This window comes from Schistocerca piceifrons, unplaced genomic scaffold (assembly GCF_021461385.2).
Source record: "Schistocerca piceifrons isolate TAMUIC-IGC-003096 unplaced genomic scaffold, iqSchPice1.1 HiC_scaffold_694, whole genome shotgun sequence".
NCBI lineage: Eukaryota > Metazoa > Arthropoda > Insecta > Orthoptera > Acrididae > Schistocerca > Schistocerca piceifrons.
Genome location: NW_025728942.1, coordinates 1 through 21918, shown reverse-complemented (window position 1 = coordinate 21918; position 21918 = coordinate 1). Strand labels below are relative to the sequence as shown.

General features: G+C 54.1%; 37 non-coding genes across 37 annotated transcripts; all 37 read right to left on the bottom strand.

Annotated features, from left to right (window-relative positions):
• Positions 1-164: 164 nt before the first annotated feature.
• On the bottom strand, positions 165-236 carry Trnah-gug. The gene has a single exon. It is a non-coding gene; the product is annotated as a tRNA-His (tRNA).
• A 374-nt stretch (positions 237-610) lies between these two features.
• On the bottom strand, positions 611-682 carry Trnae-cuc. Its single transcript has one exon. It is a non-coding gene; the product is annotated as a tRNA-Glu (tRNA).
• A 445-nt stretch (positions 683-1127) lies between these two features.
• Positions 1128-1209, bottom strand: Trnal-uag. Its single transcript has one exon. It is a non-coding gene; the product is annotated as a tRNA-Leu (tRNA).
• Positions 1210-1956: 747 nt separating this feature from the next.
• Trnah-gug lies at positions 1957-2028 on the bottom strand. Its single transcript has one exon. It is a non-coding gene; the product is annotated as a tRNA-His (tRNA).
• A 374-nt stretch (positions 2029-2402) lies between these two features.
• Positions 2403-2474, bottom strand: Trnae-cuc. The gene has a single exon. It is a non-coding gene; the product is annotated as a tRNA-Glu (tRNA).
• Positions 2475-2919: 445 nt separating this feature from the next.
• Trnal-uag lies at positions 2920-3001 on the bottom strand. Its single transcript has one exon. It is a non-coding gene; the product is annotated as a tRNA-Leu (tRNA).
• A 747-nt stretch (positions 3002-3748) lies between these two features.
• Positions 3749-3820, bottom strand: Trnah-gug. Its single transcript has one exon. It is a non-coding gene; the product is annotated as a tRNA-His (tRNA).
• A 374-nt stretch (positions 3821-4194) lies between these two features.
• On the bottom strand, positions 4195-4266 carry Trnae-cuc. The gene has a single exon. It is a non-coding gene; the product is annotated as a tRNA-Glu (tRNA).
• A 445-nt stretch (positions 4267-4711) lies between these two features.
• Trnal-uag lies at positions 4712-4793 on the bottom strand. Its single transcript has one exon. It is a non-coding gene; the product is annotated as a tRNA-Leu (tRNA).
• Positions 4794-5540: 747 nt separating this feature from the next.
• Positions 5541-5612, bottom strand: Trnah-gug. Its single transcript has one exon. It is a non-coding gene; the product is annotated as a tRNA-His (tRNA).
• A 374-nt stretch (positions 5613-5986) lies between these two features.
• Trnae-cuc lies at positions 5987-6058 on the bottom strand. The gene has a single exon. It is a non-coding gene; the product is annotated as a tRNA-Glu (tRNA).
• Positions 6059-6503: 445 nt separating this feature from the next.
• Positions 6504-6585, bottom strand: Trnal-uag. Its single transcript has one exon. It is a non-coding gene; the product is annotated as a tRNA-Leu (tRNA).
• Positions 6586-7332: 747 nt separating this feature from the next.
• On the bottom strand, positions 7333-7404 carry Trnah-gug. Its single transcript has one exon. It is a non-coding gene; the product is annotated as a tRNA-His (tRNA).
• A 374-nt stretch (positions 7405-7778) lies between these two features.
• On the bottom strand, positions 7779-7850 carry Trnae-cuc. Its single transcript has one exon. It is a non-coding gene; the product is annotated as a tRNA-Glu (tRNA).
• Positions 7851-8295: 445 nt separating this feature from the next.
• Positions 8296-8377, bottom strand: Trnal-uag. The gene has a single exon. It is a non-coding gene; the product is annotated as a tRNA-Leu (tRNA).
• Positions 8378-9124: 747 nt separating this feature from the next.
• On the bottom strand, positions 9125-9196 carry Trnah-gug. Its single transcript has one exon. It is a non-coding gene; the product is annotated as a tRNA-His (tRNA).
• A 374-nt stretch (positions 9197-9570) lies between these two features.
• On the bottom strand, positions 9571-9642 carry Trnae-cuc. The gene has a single exon. It is a non-coding gene; the product is annotated as a tRNA-Glu (tRNA).
• A 445-nt stretch (positions 9643-10087) lies between these two features.
• On the bottom strand, positions 10088-10169 carry Trnal-uag. The gene has a single exon. It is a non-coding gene; the product is annotated as a tRNA-Leu (tRNA).
• A 747-nt stretch (positions 10170-10916) lies between these two features.
• On the bottom strand, positions 10917-10988 carry Trnah-gug. The gene has a single exon. It is a non-coding gene; the product is annotated as a tRNA-His (tRNA).
• A 374-nt stretch (positions 10989-11362) lies between these two features.
• Trnae-cuc lies at positions 11363-11434 on the bottom strand. The gene has a single exon. It is a non-coding gene; the product is annotated as a tRNA-Glu (tRNA).
• A 445-nt stretch (positions 11435-11879) lies between these two features.
• On the bottom strand, positions 11880-11961 carry Trnal-uag. The gene has a single exon. It is a non-coding gene; the product is annotated as a tRNA-Leu (tRNA).
• A 747-nt stretch (positions 11962-12708) lies between these two features.
• Positions 12709-12780, bottom strand: Trnah-gug. The gene has a single exon. It is a non-coding gene; the product is annotated as a tRNA-His (tRNA).
• A 374-nt stretch (positions 12781-13154) lies between these two features.
• Positions 13155-13226, bottom strand: Trnae-cuc. The gene has a single exon. It is a non-coding gene; the product is annotated as a tRNA-Glu (tRNA).
• A 445-nt stretch (positions 13227-13671) lies between these two features.
• Positions 13672-13753, bottom strand: Trnal-uag. Its single transcript has one exon. It is a non-coding gene; the product is annotated as a tRNA-Leu (tRNA).
• A 747-nt stretch (positions 13754-14500) lies between these two features.
• Trnah-gug lies at positions 14501-14572 on the bottom strand. The gene has a single exon. It is a non-coding gene; the product is annotated as a tRNA-His (tRNA).
• A 374-nt stretch (positions 14573-14946) lies between these two features.
• Positions 14947-15018, bottom strand: Trnae-cuc. Its single transcript has one exon. It is a non-coding gene; the product is annotated as a tRNA-Glu (tRNA).
• Positions 15019-15463: 445 nt separating this feature from the next.
• Trnal-uag lies at positions 15464-15545 on the bottom strand. The gene has a single exon. It is a non-coding gene; the product is annotated as a tRNA-Leu (tRNA).
• Positions 15546-16292: 747 nt separating this feature from the next.
• Trnah-gug lies at positions 16293-16364 on the bottom strand. Its single transcript has one exon. It is a non-coding gene; the product is annotated as a tRNA-His (tRNA).
• A 374-nt stretch (positions 16365-16738) lies between these two features.
• Trnae-cuc lies at positions 16739-16810 on the bottom strand. Its single transcript has one exon. It is a non-coding gene; the product is annotated as a tRNA-Glu (tRNA).
• Positions 16811-17255: 445 nt separating this feature from the next.
• Positions 17256-17337, bottom strand: Trnal-uag. The gene has a single exon. It is a non-coding gene; the product is annotated as a tRNA-Leu (tRNA).
• A 747-nt stretch (positions 17338-18084) lies between these two features.
• Positions 18085-18156, bottom strand: Trnah-gug. Its single transcript has one exon. It is a non-coding gene; the product is annotated as a tRNA-His (tRNA).
• Positions 18157-18530: 374 nt separating this feature from the next.
• Trnae-cuc lies at positions 18531-18602 on the bottom strand. Its single transcript has one exon. It is a non-coding gene; the product is annotated as a tRNA-Glu (tRNA).
• Positions 18603-19047: 445 nt separating this feature from the next.
• Trnal-uag lies at positions 19048-19129 on the bottom strand. Its single transcript has one exon. It is a non-coding gene; the product is annotated as a tRNA-Leu (tRNA).
• Positions 19130-19876: 747 nt separating this feature from the next.
• Trnah-gug lies at positions 19877-19948 on the bottom strand. The gene has a single exon. It is a non-coding gene; the product is annotated as a tRNA-His (tRNA).
• Positions 19949-20322: 374 nt separating this feature from the next.
• Trnae-cuc lies at positions 20323-20394 on the bottom strand. The gene has a single exon. It is a non-coding gene; the product is annotated as a tRNA-Glu (tRNA).
• A 445-nt stretch (positions 20395-20839) lies between these two features.
• Trnal-uag lies at positions 20840-20921 on the bottom strand. Its single transcript has one exon. It is a non-coding gene; the product is annotated as a tRNA-Leu (tRNA).
• A 747-nt stretch (positions 20922-21668) lies between these two features.
• Trnah-gug lies at positions 21669-21740 on the bottom strand. The gene has a single exon. It is a non-coding gene; the product is annotated as a tRNA-His (tRNA).
• Positions 21741-21918: the final 178 nt, after the last annotated feature.

Genomic DNA, 21918 nt, shown 5'->3' with positions numbered 1-21918 from the left:
TACAGAGAGCAGCGGACGTCTGCGCTCTGGGAGGCGACATTACGTGTTGGGGATGAAGTGGTAGGGCAAACTGCGGCCTGCGGAACACGAGTGAAAAAATCAAGAGAGTACTGTCATTTCGAGTACTCGTCATTGCAACGGCAGCAAGGCAAAACTTTCAAAATTGCCGTGACCAGGATTCGAACCTGGGTTATTGCGGCCACAACGCAATGTCCTAACCACTAGACGATCACGGCCACGGACGCGCCCGCGAAAGCAGCTGCCTGTAATGCAAGTGGCGATACACAGCAGAGCCTAGGCCAAGGTGTACGCCACAGCAGTGTGAGACACGGTCTCCATCACATGTATACGAGCAAATGAACGTGCCTGCGCTGTCAGGACACTAACTACAGTGGTTAGCTGCATTCACCTCCGTGGCAATGTCTTGCAGTCCCCCAAGCCTCTTGACTACAGGTATGTGGCTGGATAACAAGTGGATAGACGCTTCATCTCTCTCGCCGTCAGGTGTTGCCGTGAATCATACTTAACGTAGCTTTCTGCACGCGTCAGCGTAGCGTCAGTCGAGCAAAGTCGAGACAAGTCGCATAAGAGGAGCAACAAAAACGCGCGATTCCGGTACCGGGAATCGAACCCGGGCCTCCTGGGTGAGAGCCAGGTATCCCAGCCACTAGACCACACCGGATAACGACGGCAGTGCTCTTTCCAGCGAACGCAGGAGCCACCCACGGTTAACTGACGACAACTGTAAAAAATCCACTCTCTCGCGTTATAGAACGGCGTGCCCCGGACGCATTTCGTGGAGACGGACGCCAGCAATGATGAGAGCAAAAGGTGCCTACAAATCCTGTCGTTGCACCACGCACTGTTCTACGACAATTCACCAAGCAGACGCTCACGCCTTGTTGTGCTGTTTCCTTTGCGGGCAATGAGTGCACCTGCCTTCGACACAGGAAACATTACACGTTTGGCAGCTGTGGGATTGGAACCCACGCCTCCGAAGAGAATGGTGCCTGAAACCAGCGCCTTAGACCGCTCGGCCACGCTACCTACACAGCACGCGCGTCACAAGAGCTGCGTCCTACCCCACGAGAACACACCGCAACGGCACAAAAATGAGACGTAAAAAGTGGCAACGGTGGGATTCGAACCCACGCCTCCGAAGAGACTGGTGCCTAAAACCAGCGCCTTAGACCGCTCGGCCACGTTACCGTTGGAGCAGCAGCCGCAAAACGTTTCCTTTGTACTACAAAGATCACTTCGAAATGGAAGTATCTTGGCAATCGCCGTGCCATGTATTTCCACTGCTCTCCCACTGGAAGCGTCTCTTTAGGCCATCCACAGCAAGAAAAAGCCGTGCCCGCCGTATGGTAGCGACGCCACTTGTCTGTAGCTGTCGCAGTTAAGGAGACAGCGTCAAGAGACGTTTTCGTACCGTGACCAGGTTTCGAACCTGGGCTTTCCGTAACCACTAAAGTATCGTAGCTGTAACTGTCAGGCGGAGCCACAATGCTCCATGTATCAAACATATGTGAGCTCAAGGAGGTTACACTTGAAGAAAAAGCGGCAGCTTAACGCGATCACAGCAAAGCCCCCGGCAGCTACGGGATTCGAAACCGCGCCTACAGAGAGTCTGGTGCCTTAAACCAGCGCCTTAAAGCGCTCGGCCACGCTACATGCGCTGCTTGGTGCGCCAGTGTTCCTAGCATTTGTACAAACAGTGCACGCCACAGCTTCCTGTTCTGCTGGGACTGGCTGCTCATCCATCGCACTTCAAACAACTGCCCTTTTCGACTACAGAGAGCAGCGGACGTCTGCGCTCTGGGAGGCGACATTACGTGTTGGGGATGAAGTGGTAGGGCAAACTGCGGCCTGCGGAACACGAGTGAAAAAATCAAGAGAGTACTGTCATTTCGAGTACTCGTCATTGCAACGGCAGCAAGGCAAAACTTTCAAAATTGCCGTGACCAGGATTCGAACCTGGGTTATTGCGGCCACAACGCAATGTCCTAACCACTAGACGATCACGGCCACGGACGCGCCCGCGAAAGCAGCTGCCTGTAATGCAAGTGGCGATACACAGCAGAGCCTAGGCCAAGGTGTACGCCACAGCAGTGTGAGACACGGTCTCCATCACATGTATACGAGCAAATGAACGTGCCTGCGCTGTCAGGACACTAACTACAGTGGTTAGCTGCATTCACCTCCGTGGCAATGTCTTGCAGTCCCCCAAGCCTCTTGACTACAGGTATGTGGCTGGATAACAAGTGGATAGACGCTTCATCTCTCTCGCCGTCAGGTGTTGCCGTGAATCATACTTAACGTAGCTTTCTGCACGCGTCAGCGTAGCGTCAGTCGAGCAAAGTCGAGACAAGTCGCATAAGAGGAGCAACAAAAACGCGCGATTCCGGTACCGGGAATCGAACCCGGGCCTCCTGGGTGAGAGCCAGGTATCCTAGCCACTAGACCACACCGGATAACGACGGCAGTGCTCTTTCCAGCGAACGCAGGAGCCACCCACGGTTAACTGACGACAACTGTAAAAAATCCACTCTCTCGCGTTATAGAACGGCGTGCCCCGGACGCATTTCGTGGAGACGGACGCCAGCAATGATGAGAGCAAAAGGTGCCTACAAATCCTGTCGTTGCACCACGCACTGTTCTACGACAATTCACCAAGCAGACGCTCACGCCTTGTTGTGCTGTTTCCTTTGCGGGCAATGAGTGCACCTGCCTTCGACACAGGAAACATTACACGTTTGGCAGCTGTGGGATTGGAACCCACGCCTCCGAAGAGAATGGTGCCTGAAACCAGCGCCTTAGACCGCTCGGCCACGCTACCTACACAGCACGCGCGTCACAAGAGCTGCGTCCTACCCCACGAGAACACACCGCAACGGCACAAAAATGAGACGTAAAAAGTGGCAACGGTGGGATTCGAACCCACGCCTCCGAAGAGACTGGTGCCTAAAACCAGCGCCTTAGACCGCTCGGCCACGTTACCGTTGGAGCAGCAGCCGCAAAACGTTTCCTTTGTACTACAAAGATCACTTCGAAATGGAAGTATCTTGGCAATCGCCGTGCCATGTATTTCCACTGCTCTCCCACTGGAAGCGTCTCTTTAGGCCATCCACAGCAAGAAAAAGCCGTGCCCGCCGTATGGTAGCGACGCCACTTGTCTGTAGCTGTCGCAGTTAAGGAGAAAGCGTCAAGAGACGTTTTCGTACCGTGACCAGGTTTCGAACCTGGGCTTTCCGTAACCACTAAAGTATCGTAGCTGTAACTGTCAGGCGGAGCCACAATGCTCCATGTATCAAACATATGTGAGCTCAAGGAGGTTACACTTGAAGAAAAAGCGGCAGCTTAACGCGATCACAGCAAAGCCCCCGGCAGCTACGGGATTCGAAACCGCGCCTACAGAGAGTCTGGTGCCTTAAACCAGCGCCTTAAAGCGCTCGGCCACGCTACATGCGCTGCTTGGTGCGCCAGTGTTCCTAGCATTTGTACAAACAGTGCACGCCACAGCTTCCTGTTCTGCTGGGACTGGCTGCTCATCCATCGCACTTCAAACAACTGCCCTTTTCGACTACAGAGAGCAGCGGACGTCTGCGCTCTGGGAGGCGACATTACGTGTTGGGGATGAAGTGGTAGGGCAAACTGCGGCCTGCGGAACACGAGTGAAAAAATCAAGAGAGTACTGTCATTTCGAGTACTCGTCATTGCAACGGCAGCAAGGCAAAACTTTCAAAATTGCCGTGACCAGGATTCGAACCTGGGTTATTGCGGCCACAACGCAATGTCCTAACCACTAGACGATCACGGCCACGGACGCGCCCGCGAAAGCAGCTGCCTGTAATGCAAGTGGCGATACACAGCAGAGCCTAGGCCAAGGTGTACGCCACAGCAGTGTGAGACACGGTCTCCATCACATGTATACGAGCAAATGAACGTGCCTGCGCTGTCAGGACACTAACTACAGTGGTTAGCTGCATTCACCTCCGTGGCAATGTCTTGCAGTCCCCCAAGCCTCTTGACTACAGGTATGTGGCTGGATAACAAGTGGATAGACGCTTCATCTCTCTCGCCGTCAGGTGTTGCCGTGAATCATACTTAACGTAGCTTTCTGCACGCGTCAGCGTAGCGTCAGTCGAGCAAAGTCGAGACAAGTCGCATAAGAGGAGCAACAAAAACGCGCGATTCCGGTACCGGGAATCGAACCCGGGCCTCCTGGGTGAGAGCCAGGTATCCTAGCCACTAGACCACACCGGATAACGACGGCAGTGCTCTTTCCAGCGAACGCAGGAGCCACCCACGGTTAACTGACGACAACTGTAAAAAATCCACTCTCTCGCGTTATAGAACGGCGTGCCCCGGACGCATTTCGTGGAGACGGACGCCAGCAATGATGAGAGCAAAAGGTGCCTACAAATCCTGTCGTTGCACCACGCACTGTTCTACGACAATTCACCAAGCAGACGCTCACGCCTTGTTGTGCTGTTTCCTTTGCGGGCAATGAGTGCACCTGCCTTCGACACAGGAAACATTACACGTTTGGCAGCTGTGGGATTGGAACCCACGCCTCCGAAGAGAATGGTGCCTGAAACCAGCGCCTTAGACCGCTCGGCCACGCTACCTACACAGCACGCGCGTCACAAGAGCTGCGTCCTACCCCACGAGAACACACCGCAACGGCACAAAAATGAGACGTAAAAAGTGGCAACGGTGGGATTCGAACCCACGCCTCCGAAGAGACTGGTGCCTAAAACCAGCGCCTTAGACCGCTCGGCCACGTTACCGTTGGAGCAGCAGCCGCAAAACGTTTCCTTTGTACTACAAAGATCACTTCGAAATGGAAGTATCTTGGCAATCGCCGTGCCATGTATTTCCACTGCTCTCCCACTGGAAGCGTCTCTTTAGGCCATCCACAGCAAGAAAAAGCCGTGCCCGCCGTATGGTAGCGACGCCACTTGTCTGTAGCTGTCGCAGTTAAGGAGAAAGCGTCAAGAGACGTTTTCGTACCGTGACCAGGTTTCGAACCTGGGCTTTCCGTAACCACTAAAGTATCGTAGCTGTAACTGTCAGGCGGAGCCACAATGCTCCATGTATCAAACATATGTGAGCTCAAGGAGGTTACACTTGAAGAAAAAGCGGCAGCTTAACGCGATCACAGCAAAGCCCCCGGCAGCTACGGGATTCGAAACCGCGCCTACAGAGAGTCTGGTGCCTTAAACCAGCGCCTTAAAGCGCTCGGCCACGCTACATGCGCTGCTTGGTGCGCCAGTGTTCCTAGCATTTGTACAAACAGTGCACGCCACAGCTTCCTGTTCTGCTGGGACTGGCTGCTCATCCATCGCACTTCAAACAACTGCCCTTTTCGACTACAGAGAGCAGCGGACGTCTGCGCTCTGGGAGGCGACATTACGTGTTGGGGATGAAGTGGTAGGGCAAACTGCGGCCTGCGGAACACGAGTGAAAAAATCAAGAGAGTACTGTCATTTCGAGTACTCGTCATTGCAACGGCAGCAAGGCAAAACTTTCAAAATTGCCGTGACCAGGATTCGAACCTGGGTTATTGCGGCCACAACGCAATGTCCTAACCACTAGACGATCACGGCCACGGACGCGCCCGCGAAAGCAGCTGCCTGTAATGCAAGTGGCGATACACAGCAGAGCCTAGGCCAAGGTGTACGCCACAGCAGTGTGAGACACGGTCTCCATCACATGTATACGAGCAAATGAACGTGCCTGCGCTGTCAGGACACTAACTACAGTGGTTAGCTGCATTCACCTCCGTGGCAATGTCTTGCAGTCCCCCAAGCCTCTTGACTACAGGTATGTGGCTGGATAACAAGTGGATAGACGCTTCATCTCTCTCGCCGTCAGGTGTTGCCGTGAATCATACTTAACGTAGCTTTCTGCACGCGTCAGCGTAGCGTCAGTCGAGCAAAGTCGAGACAAGTCGCATAAGAGGAGCAACAAAAACGCGCGATTCCGGTACCGGGAATCGAACCCGGGCCTCCTGGGTGAGAGCCAGGTATCCTAGCCACTAGACCACACCGGATAACGACGGCAGTGCTCTTTCCAGCGAACGCAGGAGCCACCCACGGTTAACTGACGACAACTGTAAAAAATCCACTCTCTCGCGTTATAGAACGGCGTGCCCCGGACGCATTTCGTGGAGACGGACGCCAGCAATGATGAGAGCAAAAGGTGCCTACAAATCCTGTCGTTGCACCACGCACTGTTCTACGACAATTCACCAAGCAGACGCTCACGCCTTGTTGTGCTGTTTCCTTTGCGGGCAATGAGTGCACCTGCCTTCGACACAGGAAACATTACACGTTTGGCAGCTGTGGGATTGGAACCCACGCCTCCGAAGAGAATGGTGCCTGAAACCAGCGCCTTAGACCGCTCGGCCACGCTACCTACACAGCACGCGCGTCACAAGAGCTGCGTCCTACCCCACGAGAACACACCGCAACGGCACAAAAATGAGACGTAAAAAGTGGCAACGGTGGGATTCGAACCCACGCCTCCGAAGAGACTGGTGCCTAAAACCAGCGCCTTAGACCGCTCGGCCACGTTACCGTTGGAGCAGCAGCCGCAAAACGTTTCCTTTGTACTACAAAGATCACTTCGAAATGGAAGTATCTTGGCAATCGCCGTGCCATGTATTTCCACTGCTCTCCCACTGGAAGCGTCTCTTTAGGCCATCCACAGCAAGAAAAAGCCGTGCCCGCCGTATGGTAGCGACGCCACTTGTCTGTAGCTGTCGCAGTTAAGGAGAAAGCGTCAAGAGACGTTTTCGTACCGTGACCAGGTTTCGAACCTGGGCTTTCCGTAACCACTAAAGTATCGTAGCTGTAACTGTCAGGCGGAGCCACAATGCTCCATGTATCAAACATATGTGAGCTCAAGGAGGTTACACTTGAAGAAAAAGCGGCAGCTTAACGCGATCACAGCAAAGCCCCCGGCAGCTACGGGATTCGAAACCGCGCCTACAGAGAGTCTGGTGCCTTAAACCAGCGCCTTAAAGCGCTCGGCCACGCTACATGCGCTGCTTGGTGCGCCAGTGTTCCTAGCATTTGTACAAACAGTGCACGCCACAGCTTCCTGTTCTGCTGGGACTGGCTGCTCATCCATCGCACTTCAAACAACTGCCCTTTTCGACTACAGAGAGCAGCGGACGTCTGCGCTCTGGGAGGCGACATTACGTGTTGGGGATGAAGTGGTAGGGCAAACTGCGGCCTGCGGAACACGAGTGAAAAAATCAAGAGAGTACTGTCATTTCGAGTACTCGTCATTGCAACGGCAGCAAGGCAAAACTTTCAAAATTGCCGTGACCAGGATTCGAACCTGGGTTATTGCGGCCACAACGCAATGTCCTAACCACTAGACGATCACGGCCACGGACGCGCCCGCGAAAGCAGCTGCCTGTAATGCAAGTGGCGATACACAGCAGAGCCTAGGCCAAGGTGTACGCCACAGCAGTGTGAGACACGGTCTCCATCACATGTATACGAGCAAATGAACGTGCCTGCGCTGTCAGGACACTAACTACAGTGGTTAGCTGCATTCACCTCCGTGGCAATGTCTTGCAGTCCCCCAAGCCTCTTGACTACAGGTATGTGGCTGGATAACAAGTGGATAGACGCTTCATCTCTCTCGCCGTCAGGTGTTGCCGTGAATCATACTTAACGTAGCTTTCTGCACGCGTCAGCGTAGCGTCAGTCGAGCAAAGTCGAGACAAGTCGCATAAGAGGAGCAACAAAAACGCGCGATTCCGGTACCGGGAATCGAACCCGGGCCTCCTGGGTGAGAGCCAGGTATCCTAGCCACTAGACCACACCGGATAACGACGGCAGTGCTCTTTCCAGCGAACGCAGGAGCCACCCACGGTTAACTGACGACAACTGTAAAAAATCCACTCTCTCGCGTTATAGAACGGCGTGCCCCGGACGCATTTCGTGGAGACGGACGCCAGCAATGATGAGAGCAAAAGGTGCCTACAAATCCTGTCGTTGCACCACGCACTGTTCTACGACAATTCACCAAGCAGACGCTCACGCCTTGTTGTGCTGTTTCCTTTGCGGGCAATGAGTGCACCTGCCTTCGACACAGGAAACATTACACGTTTGGCAGCTGTGGGATTGGAACCCACGCCTCCGAAGAGAATGGTGCCTGAAACCAGCGCCTTAGACCGCTCGGCCACGCTACCTACACAGCACGCGCGTCACAAGAGCTGCGTCCTACCCCACGAGAACACACCGCAACGGCACAAAAATGAGACGTAAAAAGTGGCAACGGTGGGATTCGAACCCACGCCTCCGAAGAGACTGGTGCCTAAAACCAGCGCCTTAGACCGCTCGGCCACGTTACCGTTGGAGCAGCAGCCGCAAAACGTTTCCTTTGTACTACAAAGATCACTTCGAAATGGAAGTATCTTGGCAATCGCCGTGCCATGTATTTCCACTGCTCTCCCACTGGAAGCGTCTCTTTAGGCCATCCACAGCAAGAAAAAGCCGTGCCCGCCGTATGGTAGCGACGCCACTTGTCTGTAGCTGTCGCAGTTAAGGAGAAAGCGTCAAGAGACGTTTTCGTACCGTGACCAGGTTTCGAACCTGGGCTTTCCGTAACCACTAAAGTATCGTAGCTGTAACTGTCAGGCGGAGCCACAATGCTCCATGTATCAAACATATGTGAGCTCAAGGAGGTTACACTTGAAGAAAAAGCGGCAGCTTAACGCGATCACAGCAAAGCCCCCGGCAGCTACGGGATTCGAAACCGCGCCTACAGAGAGTCTGGTGCCTTAAACCAGCGCCTTAAAGCGCTCGGCCACGCTACATGCGCTGCTTGGTGCGCCAGTGTTCCTAGCATTTGTACAAACAGTGCACGCCACAGCTTCCTGTTCTGCTGGGACTGGCTGCTCATCCATCGCACTTCAAACAACTGCCCTTTTCGACTACAGAGAGCAGCGGACGTCTGCGCTCTGGGAGGCGACATTACGTGTTGGGGATGAAGTGGTAGGGCAAACTGCGGCCTGCGGAACACGAGTGAAAAAATCAAGAGAGTACTGTCATTTCGAGTACTCGTCATTGCAACGGCAGCAAGGCAAAACTTTCAAAATTGCCGTGACCAGGATTCGAACCTGGGTTATTGCGGCCACAACGCAATGTCCTAACCACTAGACGATCACGGCCACGGACGCGCCCGCGAAAGCAGCTGCCTGTAATGCAAGTGGCGATACACAGCAGAGCCTAGGCCAAGGTGTACGCCACAGCAGTGTGAGACACGGTCTCCATCACATGTATACGAGCAAATGAACGTGCCTGCGCTGTCAGGACACTAACTACAGTGGTTAGCTGCATTCACCTCCGTGGCAATGTCTTGCAGTCCCCCAAGCCTCTTGACTACAGGTATGTGGCTGGATAACAAGTGGATAGACGCTTCATCTCTCTCGCCGTCAGGTGTTGCCGTGAATCATACTTAACGTAGCTTTCTGCACGCGTCAGCGTAGCGTCAGTCGAGCAAAGTCGAGACAAGTCGCATAAGAGGAGCAACAAAAACGCGCGATTCCGGTACCGGGAATCGAACCCGGGCCTCCTGGGTGAGAGCCAGGTATCCTAGCCACTAGACCACACCGGATAACGACGGCAGTGCTCTTTCCAGCGAACGCAGGAGCCACCCACGGTTAACTGACGACAACTGTAAAAAATCCACTCTCTCGCGTTATAGAACGGCGTGCCCCGGACGCATTTCGTGGAGACGGACGCCAGCAATGATGAGAGCAAAAGGTGCCTACAAATCCTGTCGTTGCACCACGCACTGTTCTACGACAATTCACCAAGCAGACGCTCACGCCTTGTTGTGCTGTTTCCTTTGCGGGCAATGAGTGCACCTGCCTTCGACACAGGAAACATTACACGTTTGGCAGCTGTGGGATTGGAACCCACGCCTCCGAAGAGAATGGTGCCTGAAACCAGCGCCTTAGACCGCTCGGCCACGCTACCTACACAGCACGCGCGTCACAAGAGCTGCGTCCTACCCCACGAGAACACACCGCAACGGCACAAAAATGAGACGTAAAAAGTGGCAACGGTGGGATTCGAACCCACGCCTCCGAAGAGACTGGTGCCTAAAACCAGCGCCTTAGACCGCTCGGCCACGTTACCGTTGGAGCAGCAGCCGCAAAACGTTTCCTTTGTACTACAAAGATCACTTCGAAATGGAAGTATCTTGGCAATCGCCGTGCCATGTATTTCCACTGCTCTCCCACTGGAAGCGTCTCTTTAGGCCATCCACAGCAAGAAAAAGCCGTGCCCGCCGTATGGTAGCGACGCCACTTGTCTGTAGCTGTCGCAGTTAAGGAGACAGCGTCAAGAGACGTTTTCGTACCGTGACCAGGTTTCGAACCTGGGCTTTCCGTAACCACTAAAGTATCGTAGCTGTAACTGTCAGGCGGAGCCACAATGCTCCATGTATCAAACATATGTGAGCTCAAGGAGGTTACACTTGAAGAAAAAGCGGCAGCTTAACGCGATCACAGCAAAGCCCCCGGCAGCTACGGGATTCGAAACCGCGCCTACAGAGAGTCTGGTGCCTTAAACCAGCGCCTTAAAGCGCTCGGCCACGCTACATGCGCTGCTTGGTGCGCCAGTGTTCCTAGCATTTGTACAAACAGTGCACGCCACAGCTTCCTGTTCTGCTGGGACTGGCTGCTCATCCATCGCACTTCAAACAACTGCCCTTTTCGACTACAGAGAGCAGCGGACGTCTGCGCTCTGGGAGGCGACATTACGTGTTGGGGATGAAGTGGTAGGGCAAACTGCGGCCTGCGGAACACGAGTGAAAAAATCAAGAGAGTACTGTCATTTCGAGTACTCGTCATTGCAACGGCAGCAAGGCAAAACTTTCAAAATTGCCGTGACCAGGATTCGAACCTGGGTTATTGCGGCCACAACGCAATGTCCTAACCACTAGACGATCACGGCCACGGACGCGCCCGCGAAAGCAGCTGCCTGTAATGCAAGTGGCGATACACAGCAGAGCCTAGGCCAAGGTGTACGCCACAGCAGTGTGAGACACGGTCTCCATCACATGTATACGAGCAAATGAACGTGCCTGCGCTGTCAGGACACTAACTACAGTGGTTAGCTGCATTCACCTCCGTGGCAATGTCTTGCAGTCCCCCAAGCCTCTTGACTACAGGTATGTGGCTGGATAACAAGTGGATAGACGCTTCATCTCTCTCGCCGTCAGGTGTTGCCGTGAATCATACTTAACGTAGCTTTCTGCACGCGTCAGCGTAGCGTCAGTCGAGCAAAGTCGAGACAAGTCGCATAAGAGGAGCAACAAAAACGCGCGATTCCGGTACCGGGAATCGAACCCGGGCCTCCTGGGTGAGAGCCAGGTATCCTAGCCACTAGACCACACCGGATAACGACGGCAGTGCTCTTTCCAGCGAACGCAGGAGCCACCCACGGTTAACTGACGACAACTGTAAAAAATCCACTCTCTCGCGTTATAGAACGGCGTGCCCCGGACGCATTTCGTGGAGACGGACGCCAGCAATGATGAGAGCAAAAGGTGCCTACAAATCCTGTCGTTGCACCACGCACTGTTCTACGACAATTCACCAAGCAGACGCTCACGCCTTGTTGTGCTGTTTCCTTTGCGGGCAATGAGTGCACCTGCCTTCGACACAGGAAACATTACACGTTTGGCAGCTGTGGGATTGGAACCCACGCCTCCGAAGAGAATGGTGCCTGAAACCAGCGCCTTAGACCGCTCGGCCACGCTACCTACACAGCACGCGCGTCACAAGAGCTGCGTCCTACCCCACGAGAACACACCGCAACGGCACAAAAATGAGACGTAAAAAGTGGCAACGGTGGGATTCGAACCCACGCCTCCGAAGAGACTGGTGCCTAAAACCAGCGCCTTAGACCGCTCGGCCACGTTACCGTTGGAGCAGCAGCCGCAAAACGTTTCCTTTGTACTACAAAGATCACTTCGAAATGGAAGTATCTTGGCAATCGCCGTGCCATGTATTTCCACTGCTCTCCCACTGGAAGCGTCTCTTTAGGCCATCCACAGCAAGAAAAAGCCGTGCCCGCCGTATGGTAGCGACGCCACTTGTCTGTAGCTGTCGCAGTTAAGGAGACAGCGTCAAGAGACGTTTTCGTACCGTGACCAGGTTTCGAACCTGGGCTTTCCGTAACCACTAAAGTATCGTAGCTGTAACTGTCAGGCGGAGCCACAATGCTCCATGTATCAAACATATGTGAGCTCAAGGAGGTTACACTTGAAGAAAAAGCGGCAGCTTAACGCGATCACAGCAAAGCCCCCGGCAGCTACGGGATTCGAAACCGCGCCTACAGAGAGTCTGGTGCCTTAAACCAGCGCCTTAAAGCGCTCGGCCACGCTACATGCGCTGCTTGGTGCGCCAGTGTTCCTAGCATTTGTACAAACAGTGCACGCCACAGCTTCCTGTTCTGCTGGGACTGGCTGCTCATCCATCGCACTTCAAACAACTGCCCTTTTCGACTACAGAGAGCAGCGGACGTCTGCGCTCTGGGAGGCGACATTACGTGTTGGGGATGAAGTGGTAGGGCAAACTGCGGCCTGCGGAACACGAGTGAAAAAATCAAGAGAGTACTGTCATTTCGAGTACTCGTCATTGCAACGGCAGCAAGGCAAAACTTTCAAAATTGCCGTGACCAGGATTCGAACCTGGGTTATTGCGGCCACAACGCAATGTCCTAACCACTAGACGATCACGGCCACGGACGCGCCCGCGAAAGCAGCTGCCTGTAATGCAAGTGGCGATACACAGCAGAGCCTAGGCCAAGGTGTACGCCACAGCAGTGTGAGACACGGTCTCCATCACATGTATACGAGCAAATGAACGTGCCTGCGCTGTCAGGACACTAACTACAGTGGTTAGCTGCATTCACCTCCGTGGCAATGTCTTGCAGTCCCCCAAGCCTCTTGACTACAGGTATGTGGCTGGATAACAAGTGGATAGACGCTTCATCTCTCTCGCCGTCAGGTGTTGCCGTGAATCATACTTAACGTAGCTTTCTGCACGCGTCAGCGTAGCGTCAGTCGAGCAAAGTCGAGACAAGTCGCATAAGAGGAGCAACAAAAACGCGCGATTCCGGTACCGGGAATCGAACCCGGGCCTCCTGGGTGAGAGCCAGGTATCCTAGCCACTAGACCACACCGGATAACGACGGCAGTGCTCTTTCCAGCGAACGCAGGAGCCACCCACGGTTAACTGACGACAACTGTAAAAAATCCACTCTCTCGCGTTATAGAACGGCGTGCCCCGGACGCATTTCGTGGAGACGGACGCCAGCAATGATGAGAGCAAAAGGTGCCTACAAATCCTGTCGTTGCACCACGCACTGTTCTACGACAATTCACCAAGCAGACGCTCACGCCTTGTTGTGCTGTTTCCTTTGCGGGCAATGAGTGCACCTGCCTTCGACACAGGAAACATTACACGTTTGGCAGCTGTGGGATTGGAACCCACGCCTCCGAAGAGAATGGTGCCTGAAACCAGCGCCTTAGACCGCTCGGCCACGCTACCTACACAGCACGCGCGTCACAAGAGCTGCGTCCTACCCCACGAGAACACACCGCAACGGCACAAAAATGAGACGTAAAAAGTGGCAACGGTGGGATTCGAACCCACGCCTCCGAAGAGACTGGTGCCTAAAACCAGCGCCTTAGACCGCTCGGCCACGTTACCGTTGGAGCAGCAGCCGCAAAACGTTTCCTTTGTACTACAAAGATCACTTCGAAATGGAAGTATCTTGGCAATCGCCGTGCCATGTATTTCCACTGCTCTCCCACTGGAAGCGTCTCTTTAGGCCATCCACAGCAAGAAAAAGCCGTGCCCGCCGTATGGTAGCGACGCCACTTGTCTGTAGCTGTCGCAGTTAAGGAGACAGCGTCAAGAGACGTTTTAGTACCGTGACCAGGTTTCGAACCTGGGCTTTCCGTAACCACTAAAGTATCGTAGCTGTAACTGTCAGGCGGAGCCACAATGCTCCATGTATCAAACATATGTGAGCTCAAGGAGGTTACACTTGAAGAAAAAGCGGCAGCTTAACGCGATCACAGCAAAGCCCCCGGCAGCTACGGGATTCGAAACCGCGCCTACAGAGAGTCTGGTGCCTTAAACCAGCGCCTTAAAGCGCTCGGCCACGCTACATGCGCTGCTTGGTGCGCCAGTGTTCCTAGCATTTGTACAAACAGTGCACGCCACAGCTTCCTGTTCTGCTGGGACTGGCTGCTCATCCATCGCACTTCAAACAACTGCCCTTTTCGACTACAGAGAGCAGCGGACGTCTGCGCTCTGGGAGGCGACATTACGTGTTGGGGATGAAGTGGTAGGGCAAACTGCGGCCTGCGGAACACGAGTGAAAAAATCAAGAGAGTACTGTCATTTCGAGTACTCGTCATTGCAACGGCAGCAAGGCAAAACTTTCAAAATTGCCGTGACCAGGATTCGAACCTGGGTTATTGCGGCCACAACGCAATGTCCTAACCACTAGACGATCACGGCCACGGACGCGCCCGCGAAAGCAGCTGCCTGTAATGCAAGTGGCGATACACAGCAGAGCCTAGGCCAAGGTGTACGCCACAGCAGTGTGAGACACGGTCTCCATCACATGTATACGAGCAAATGAACGTGCCTGCGCTGTCAGGACACTAACTACAGTGGTTAGCTGCATTCACCTCCGTGGCAATGTCTTGCAGTCCCCCAAGCCTCTTGACTACAGGTATGTGGCTGGATAACAAGTGGATAGACGCTTCATCTCTCTCGCCGTCAGGTGTTGCCGTGAATCATACTTAACGTAGCTTTCTGCACGCGTCAGCGTAGCGTCAGTCGAGCAAAGTCGAGACAAGTCGCATAAGAGGAGCAACAAAAACGCGCGATTCCGGTACCGGGAATCGAACCCGGGCCTCCTGGGTGAGAGCCAGGTATCCTAGCCACTAGACCACACCGGATAACGACGGCAGTGCTCTTTCCAGCGAACGCAGGAGCCACCCACGGTTAACTGACGACAACTGTAAAAAATCCACTCTCTCGCGTTATAGAACGGCGTGCCCCGGACGCATTTCGTGGAGACGGACGCCAGCAATGATGAGAGCAAAAGGTGCCTACAAATCCTGTCGTTGCACCACGCACTGTTCTACGACAATTCACCAAGCAGACGCTCACGCCTTGTTGTGCTGTTTCCTTTGCGGGCAATGAGTGCACCTGCCTTCGACACAGGAAACATTACACGTTTGGCAGCTGTGGGATTGGAACCCACGCCTCCGAAGAGAATGGTGCCTGAAACCAGCGCCTTAGACCGCTCGGCCACGCTACCTACACAGCACGCGCGTCACAAGAGCTGCGTCCTACCCCACGAGAACACACCGCAACGGCACAAAAATGAGACGTAAAAAGTGGCAACGGTGGGATTCGAACCCACGCCTCCGAAGAGACTGGTGCCTAAAACCAGCGCCTTAGACCGCTCGGCCACGTTACCGTTGGAGCAGCAGCCGCAAAACGTTTCCTTTGTACTACAAAGATCACTTCGAAATGGAAGTATCTTGGCAATCGCCGTGCCATGTATTTCCACTGCTCTCCCACTGGAAGCGTCTCTTTAGGCCATCCACAGCAAGAAAAAGCCGTGCCCGCCGTATGGTAGCGACGCCACTTGTCTGTAGCTGTCGCAGTTAAGGAGACAGCGTCAAGAGACGTTTTCGTACCGTGACCAGGTTTCGAACCTGGGCTTTCCGTAACCACTAAAGTATCGTAGCTGTAACTGTCAGGCGGAGCCACAATGCTCCATGTATCAAACATATGTGAGCTCAAGGAGGTTACACTTGAAGAAAAAGCGGCAGCTTAACGCGATCACAGCAAAGCCCCCGGCAGCTACGGGATTCGAAACCGCGCCTACAGAGAGTCTGGTGCCTTAAACCAGCGCCTTAAAGCGCTCGGCCACGCTACATGCGCTGCTTGGTGCGCCAGTGTTCCTAGCATTTGTACAAACAGTGCACGCCACAGCTTCCTGTTCTGCTGGGACTGGCTGCTCATCCATCGCACTTCAAACAACTGCCCTTTTCGACTACAGAGAGCAGCGGACGTCTGCGCTCTGGGAGGCGACATTACGTGTTGGGGATGAAGTGGTAGGGCAAACTGCGGCCTGCGGAACACGAGTGAAAAAATCAAGAGAGTACTGTCATTTCGAGTACTCGTCATTGCAACGGCAGCAAGGCAAAACTTTCAAAATTGCCGTGACCAGGATTCGAACCTGGGTTATTGCGGCCACAACGCAATGTCCTAACCACTAGACGATCACGGCCACGGACGCGCCCGCGAAAGCAGCTGCCTGTAATGCAAGTGGCGATACACAGCAGAGCCTAGGCCAAGGTGTACGCCACAGCAGTGTGAGACACGGTCTCCATCACATGTATACGAGCAAATGAACGTGCCTGCGCTGTCAGGACACTAACTACAGTGGTTAGCTGCATTCACCTCCGTGGCAATGTCTTGCAGTCCCCCAAGCCTCTTGACTACAGGTATGTGGCTGGATAACAAGTGGATAGACGCTTCATCTCTCTCGCCGTCAGGTGTTGCCGTGAATCATACTTAACGTAGCTTTCTGCACGCGTCAGCGTAGCGTCAGTCGAGCAAAGTCGAGACAAGTCGCATAAGAGGAGCAACAAAAACGCGCGATTCCGGTACCGGGAATCGAACCCGGGCCTCCTGGGTGAGAGCCAGGTATCCTAGCCACTAGACCACACCGGATAACGACGGCAGTGCTCTTTCCAGCGAACGCAGGAGCCACCCACGGTTAACTGACGACAACTGTAAAAAATCCACTCTCTCGCGTTATAGAACGGCGTGCCCCGGACGCATTTCGTGGAGACGGACGCCAGCAATGATGAGAGCAAAAGGTGCCTACAAATCCTGTCGTTGCACCACGCACTGTTCTACGACAATTCACCAAGCAGACGCTCACGCCTTGTTGTGCTGTTTCCTTTGCGGGCAATGAGTGCACCTGCCTTCGACACAGGAAACATTACACGTTTGGCAGCTGTGGGATTGGAACCCACGCCTCCGAAGAGAATGGTGCCTGAAACCAGCGCCTTAGACCGCTCGGCCACGCTACCTACACAGCACGCGCGTCACAAGAGCTGCGTCCTACCCCACGAGAACACACCGCAACGGCACAAAAATGAGACGTAAAAAGTGGCAACGGTGGGATTCGAACCCACGCCTCCGAAGAGACTGGTGCCTAAAACCAGCGCCTTAGACCGCTCGGCCACGTTACCGTTGGAGCAGCAGCCGCAAAACGTTTCCTTTGTACTACAAAGATCACTTCGAAATGGAAGTATCTTGGCAATCGCCGTGCCATGTATTTCCACTGCTCTCCCACTGGAAGCGTCTCTTTAGGCCATCCACAGCAAGAAAAAGCCGTGCCCGCCGTATGGTAGCGACGCCACTTGTCTGTAGCTGTCGCAGTTAAGGAGACAGCGTCAAGAGACGTTTTCGTACCGTGACCAGGTTTCGAACCTGGGCTTTCCGTAACCACTAAAGTATCGTAGCTGTAACTGTCAGGCGGAGCCACAATGCTCCATGTATCAAACATATGTGAGCTCAAGGAGGTTACACTTGAAGAAAAAGCGGCAGCTTAACGCGATCACAGCAAAGCCCCCGGCAGCTACGGGATTCGAAACCGCGCCTACAGAGAGTCTGGTGCCTTAAACCAGCGCCTTAAAGCGCTCGGCCACGCTACATGCGCTGCTTGGTGCGCCAGTGTTCCTAGCATTTGTACAAACAGTGCACGCCACAGCTTCCTGTTCTGCTGGGACTGGCTGCTCATCCATCGCACTTCAAACAACTGCCCTTTTCGACTACAGAGAGCAGCGGACGTCTGCGCTCTGGGAGGCGACATTACGTGTTGGGGATGAAGTGGTAGGGCAAACTGCGGCCTGCGGAACACGAGTGAAAAAATCAAGAGAGTACTGTCATTTCGAGTACTCGTCATTGCAACGGCAGCAAGGCAAAACTTTCAAAATTGCCGTGACCAGGATTCGAACCTGGGTTATTGCGGCCACAACGCAATGTCCTAACCACTAGACGATCACGGCCACGGACGCGCCCGCGAAAGCAGCTGCCTGTAATGCAAGTGGCGATACACAGCAGAGCCTAGGCCAAGGTGTACGCCACAGCAGTGTGAGACACGGTCTCCATCACATGTATACGAGCAAATGAACGTGCCTGCGCTGTCAGGACACTAACTACAGTGGTTAGCTGCATTCACCTCCGTGGCAATGTCTTGCAGTCCCCCAAGCCTCTTGACTACAGGTATGTGGCTGGATAACAAGTGGATAGACGCTTCATCTCTCTCGCCGTCAGGTGTTGCCGTGAATCATACTTAACGTAGCTTTCTGCACGCGTCAGCGTAGCGTCAGTCGAGCAAAGTCGAGACAAGTCGCATAAGAGGAGCAACAAAAACGCGCGATTCCGGTACCGGGAATCGAACCCGGGCCTCCTGGGTGAGAGCCAGGTATCCTAGCCACTAGACCACACCGGATAACGACGGCAGTGCTCTTTCCAGCGAACGCAGGAGCCACCCACGGTTAACTGACGACAACTGTAAAAAATCCACTCTCTCGCGTTATAGAACGGCGTGCCCCGGACGCATTTCGTGGAGACGGACGCCAGCAATGATGAGAGCAAAAGGTGCCTACAAATCCTGTCGTTGCACCACGCACTGTTCTACGACAATTCACCAAGCAGACGCTCACGCCTTGTTGTGCTGTTTCCTTTGCGGGCAATGAGTGCACCTGCCTTCGACACAGGAAACATTACACGTTTGGCAGCTGTGGGATTGGAACCCACGCCTCCGAAGAGAATGGTGCCTGAAACCAGCGCCTTAGACCGCTCGGCCACGCTACCTACACAGCACGCGCGTCACAAGAGCTGCGTCCTACCCCACGAGAACACACCGCAACGGCACAAAAATGAGACGTAAAAAGTGGCAACGGTGGGATTCGAACCCACGCCTCCGAAGAGACTGGTGCCTAAAACCAGCGCCTTAGACCGCTCGGCCACGTTACCGTTGGAGCAGCAGCCGCAAAACGTTTCCTTTGTACTACAAAGATCACTTCGAAATGGAAGTATCTTGGCAATCGCCGTGCCATGTATTTCCACTGCTCTCCCACTGGAAGCGTCTCTTTAGGCCATCCACAGCAAGAAAAAGCCGTGCCCGCCGTATGGTAGCGACGCCACTTGTCTGTAGCTGTCGCAGTTAAGGAGACAGCGTCAAGAGACGTTTTCGTACCGTGACCAGGTTTCGAACCTGGGCTTTCCGTAACCACTAAAGTATCGTAGCTGTAACTGTCAGGCGGAGCCACAATGCTCCATGTATCAAACATATGTGAGCTCAAGGAGGTTACACTTGAAGAAAAAGCGGCAGCTTAACGCGATCACAGCAAAGCCCCCGGCAGCTACGGGATTCGAAACCGCGCCTACAGAGAGTCTGGTGCCTTAAACCAGCGCCTTAAAGCGCTCGGCCACGCTACATGCGCTGCTTGGTGCGCCAGTGTTCCTAGCATTTGTACAAACAGTGCACGCCACAGCTTCCTGTTCTGCTGGGACTGGCTGCTCATCCATCGCACTTCAAACAACTGCCCTTTTCGACTACAGAGAGCAGCGGACGTCTGCGCTCTGGGAGGCGACATTACGTGTTGGGGATGAAGTGGTAGGGCAAACTGCGGCCTGCGGAACACGAGTGAAAAAATCAAGAGAGTACTGTCATTTCGAGTACTCGTCATTGCAACGGCAGCAAGGCAAAACTTTCAAAATTGCCGTGACCAGGATTCGAACCTGGGTTATTGCGGCCACAACGCAATGTCCTAACCACTAGACGATCACGGCCACGGACGCGCCCGCGAAAGCAGCTGCCTGTAATGCAAGTGGCGATACACAGCAGAGCCTAGGCCAAGGTGTACGCCACAGCAGTGTGAGACACGGTCTCCATCACATGTATACGAGCAAATGAACGTGCCTGCGCTGTCAGGACACTAACTACAGTGGTTAGCTGCATTCACCTCCGTGGCAATGTCTTGCAGTCCCCCAAGCCTCTTGACTACAGGTATGTGGCTGGATAACAAGTGGATAGACGCTTCATCTCTCTCGCCGTCAGGTGTTGCCGTGAATCATACTTAACGTAGCTTTCTGCACGCGTCAGCGTAGCGTCAGTCGAGCAAAGTCGAGACAAGTCGCATAAGAGGAGCAACAAAAACGCGCGATTCCGGTACCGGGAATCGAACCCGGGCCTCCTGGGTGAGAGCCAGGTATCCCAGCCACTAGACCACACCGGATAACGACGGCAGTGCTCTTTCCAGCGAACGCAGGAGCCACCCACGGTTAACTGACGACAACTGTAAAAAATCCACTCTCTCGCGTTATAGAACGGCGTGCCCCGGACGCATTTCGTGGAGACGGACGCCAGCAATGATGAGAGCAAAAGGTGCCTACAAATCCTGTCGTTGCACCACGCACTGTTCTACGACAATTCACCAAGCAGACGCTCACGCCTTGTTGTGCTGTTTCCTTTGCGGGCAATGAGTGCACCTGCCTTCGACACAGGAAACATTACACGTTTGGCAGCTGTGGGATTGGAACCCACGCCTCCGAAGAGAATGGTGCCTGAAACCAGCGCCTTAGACCGCTCGGCCACGCTACCTACACAGCACGCGCGTCACAAGAGCTGCGTCCTACCCCACGAGAACACACCGCAACGGCACAAAAATGAGACGTAAAAAGTGGCAACGGTGGGATTCGAACCCACGCCTCCGAAGAGACTGGTGCCTAAAACCAGCGCCTTAGACCGCTCGGCCACGTTACCGTTGGAGCAGCAGCCGCAAAACGTTTCCTTTGTACTACAAAGATCACTTCGAAATGGAAGTATCTTGGCAATCGCCGTGCCATGTATTTCCACTGCTCTCCCACTGGAAGCGTCTCTTTAGGCCATCCACAGCAAGAAAAAGCCGTGCCCGCCGTATGGTAGCGACGCCACTTGTCTGTAGCTGTCGCAGTTAAGGAGACAGCGTCAAGAGACGTTTTCGTACCGTGACCAGGTTTCGAACCTGGGCTTTCCGTAACCACTAAAGTATCGTAGCTGTAACTGTCAGGCGGAGCCACAATGCTCCATGTATCAAACATATGTGAGCTCAAGGAGGTTACACTTGAAGAAAAAGCGGCAGCTTAACGCGATCACAGCAAAGCCCCCGGCAGCTACGGGATTCGAAACCGCGCCTACAGAGAGTCTGGTGCCTTAAACCAGCGCCTTAAAGCGCTCGGCCACGCTACATGCGCTGCTTGGTGCGCCAGTGTTCCTAGCATTTGTACAAACAGTGCACGCCACAGCTTCCTGTTCTGCTGGGACTGGCTGCTCATCCATCGCACTTCAAACAACTGCCCTTTTCGACTACAGAGAGCAGCGGACGTCTGCGCTCTGGGAGGCGACATTACGTGTTGGGGATGAAGTGGTAGGGCAAACTGCGGCCTGCGGAACACGAGTGAAAAAATCAAGAGAGTACTGTCATTTCGAGTACTCGTCATTGCAACGGCAGCAAGGCAAAACTTTCAAAATTGCCGTGACCAGGATTCGAACCTGGGTTATTGCGGCCACAACGCAATGTCCTAACCACTAGACGATCACGGCCACGGACGCGCCCGCGAAAGCAGCTGCCTGTAATGCAAGTGGCGATACACAGCAGAGCCTAGGCCAAGGTGTACGCCACAGCAGTGTGAGACACGGTCTCCATCACATGTATACGAGCAAATGAACGTGCCTGCGCTGTCAGGACACTAACTACAGTGGTTAGCTGCATTCACCTCCG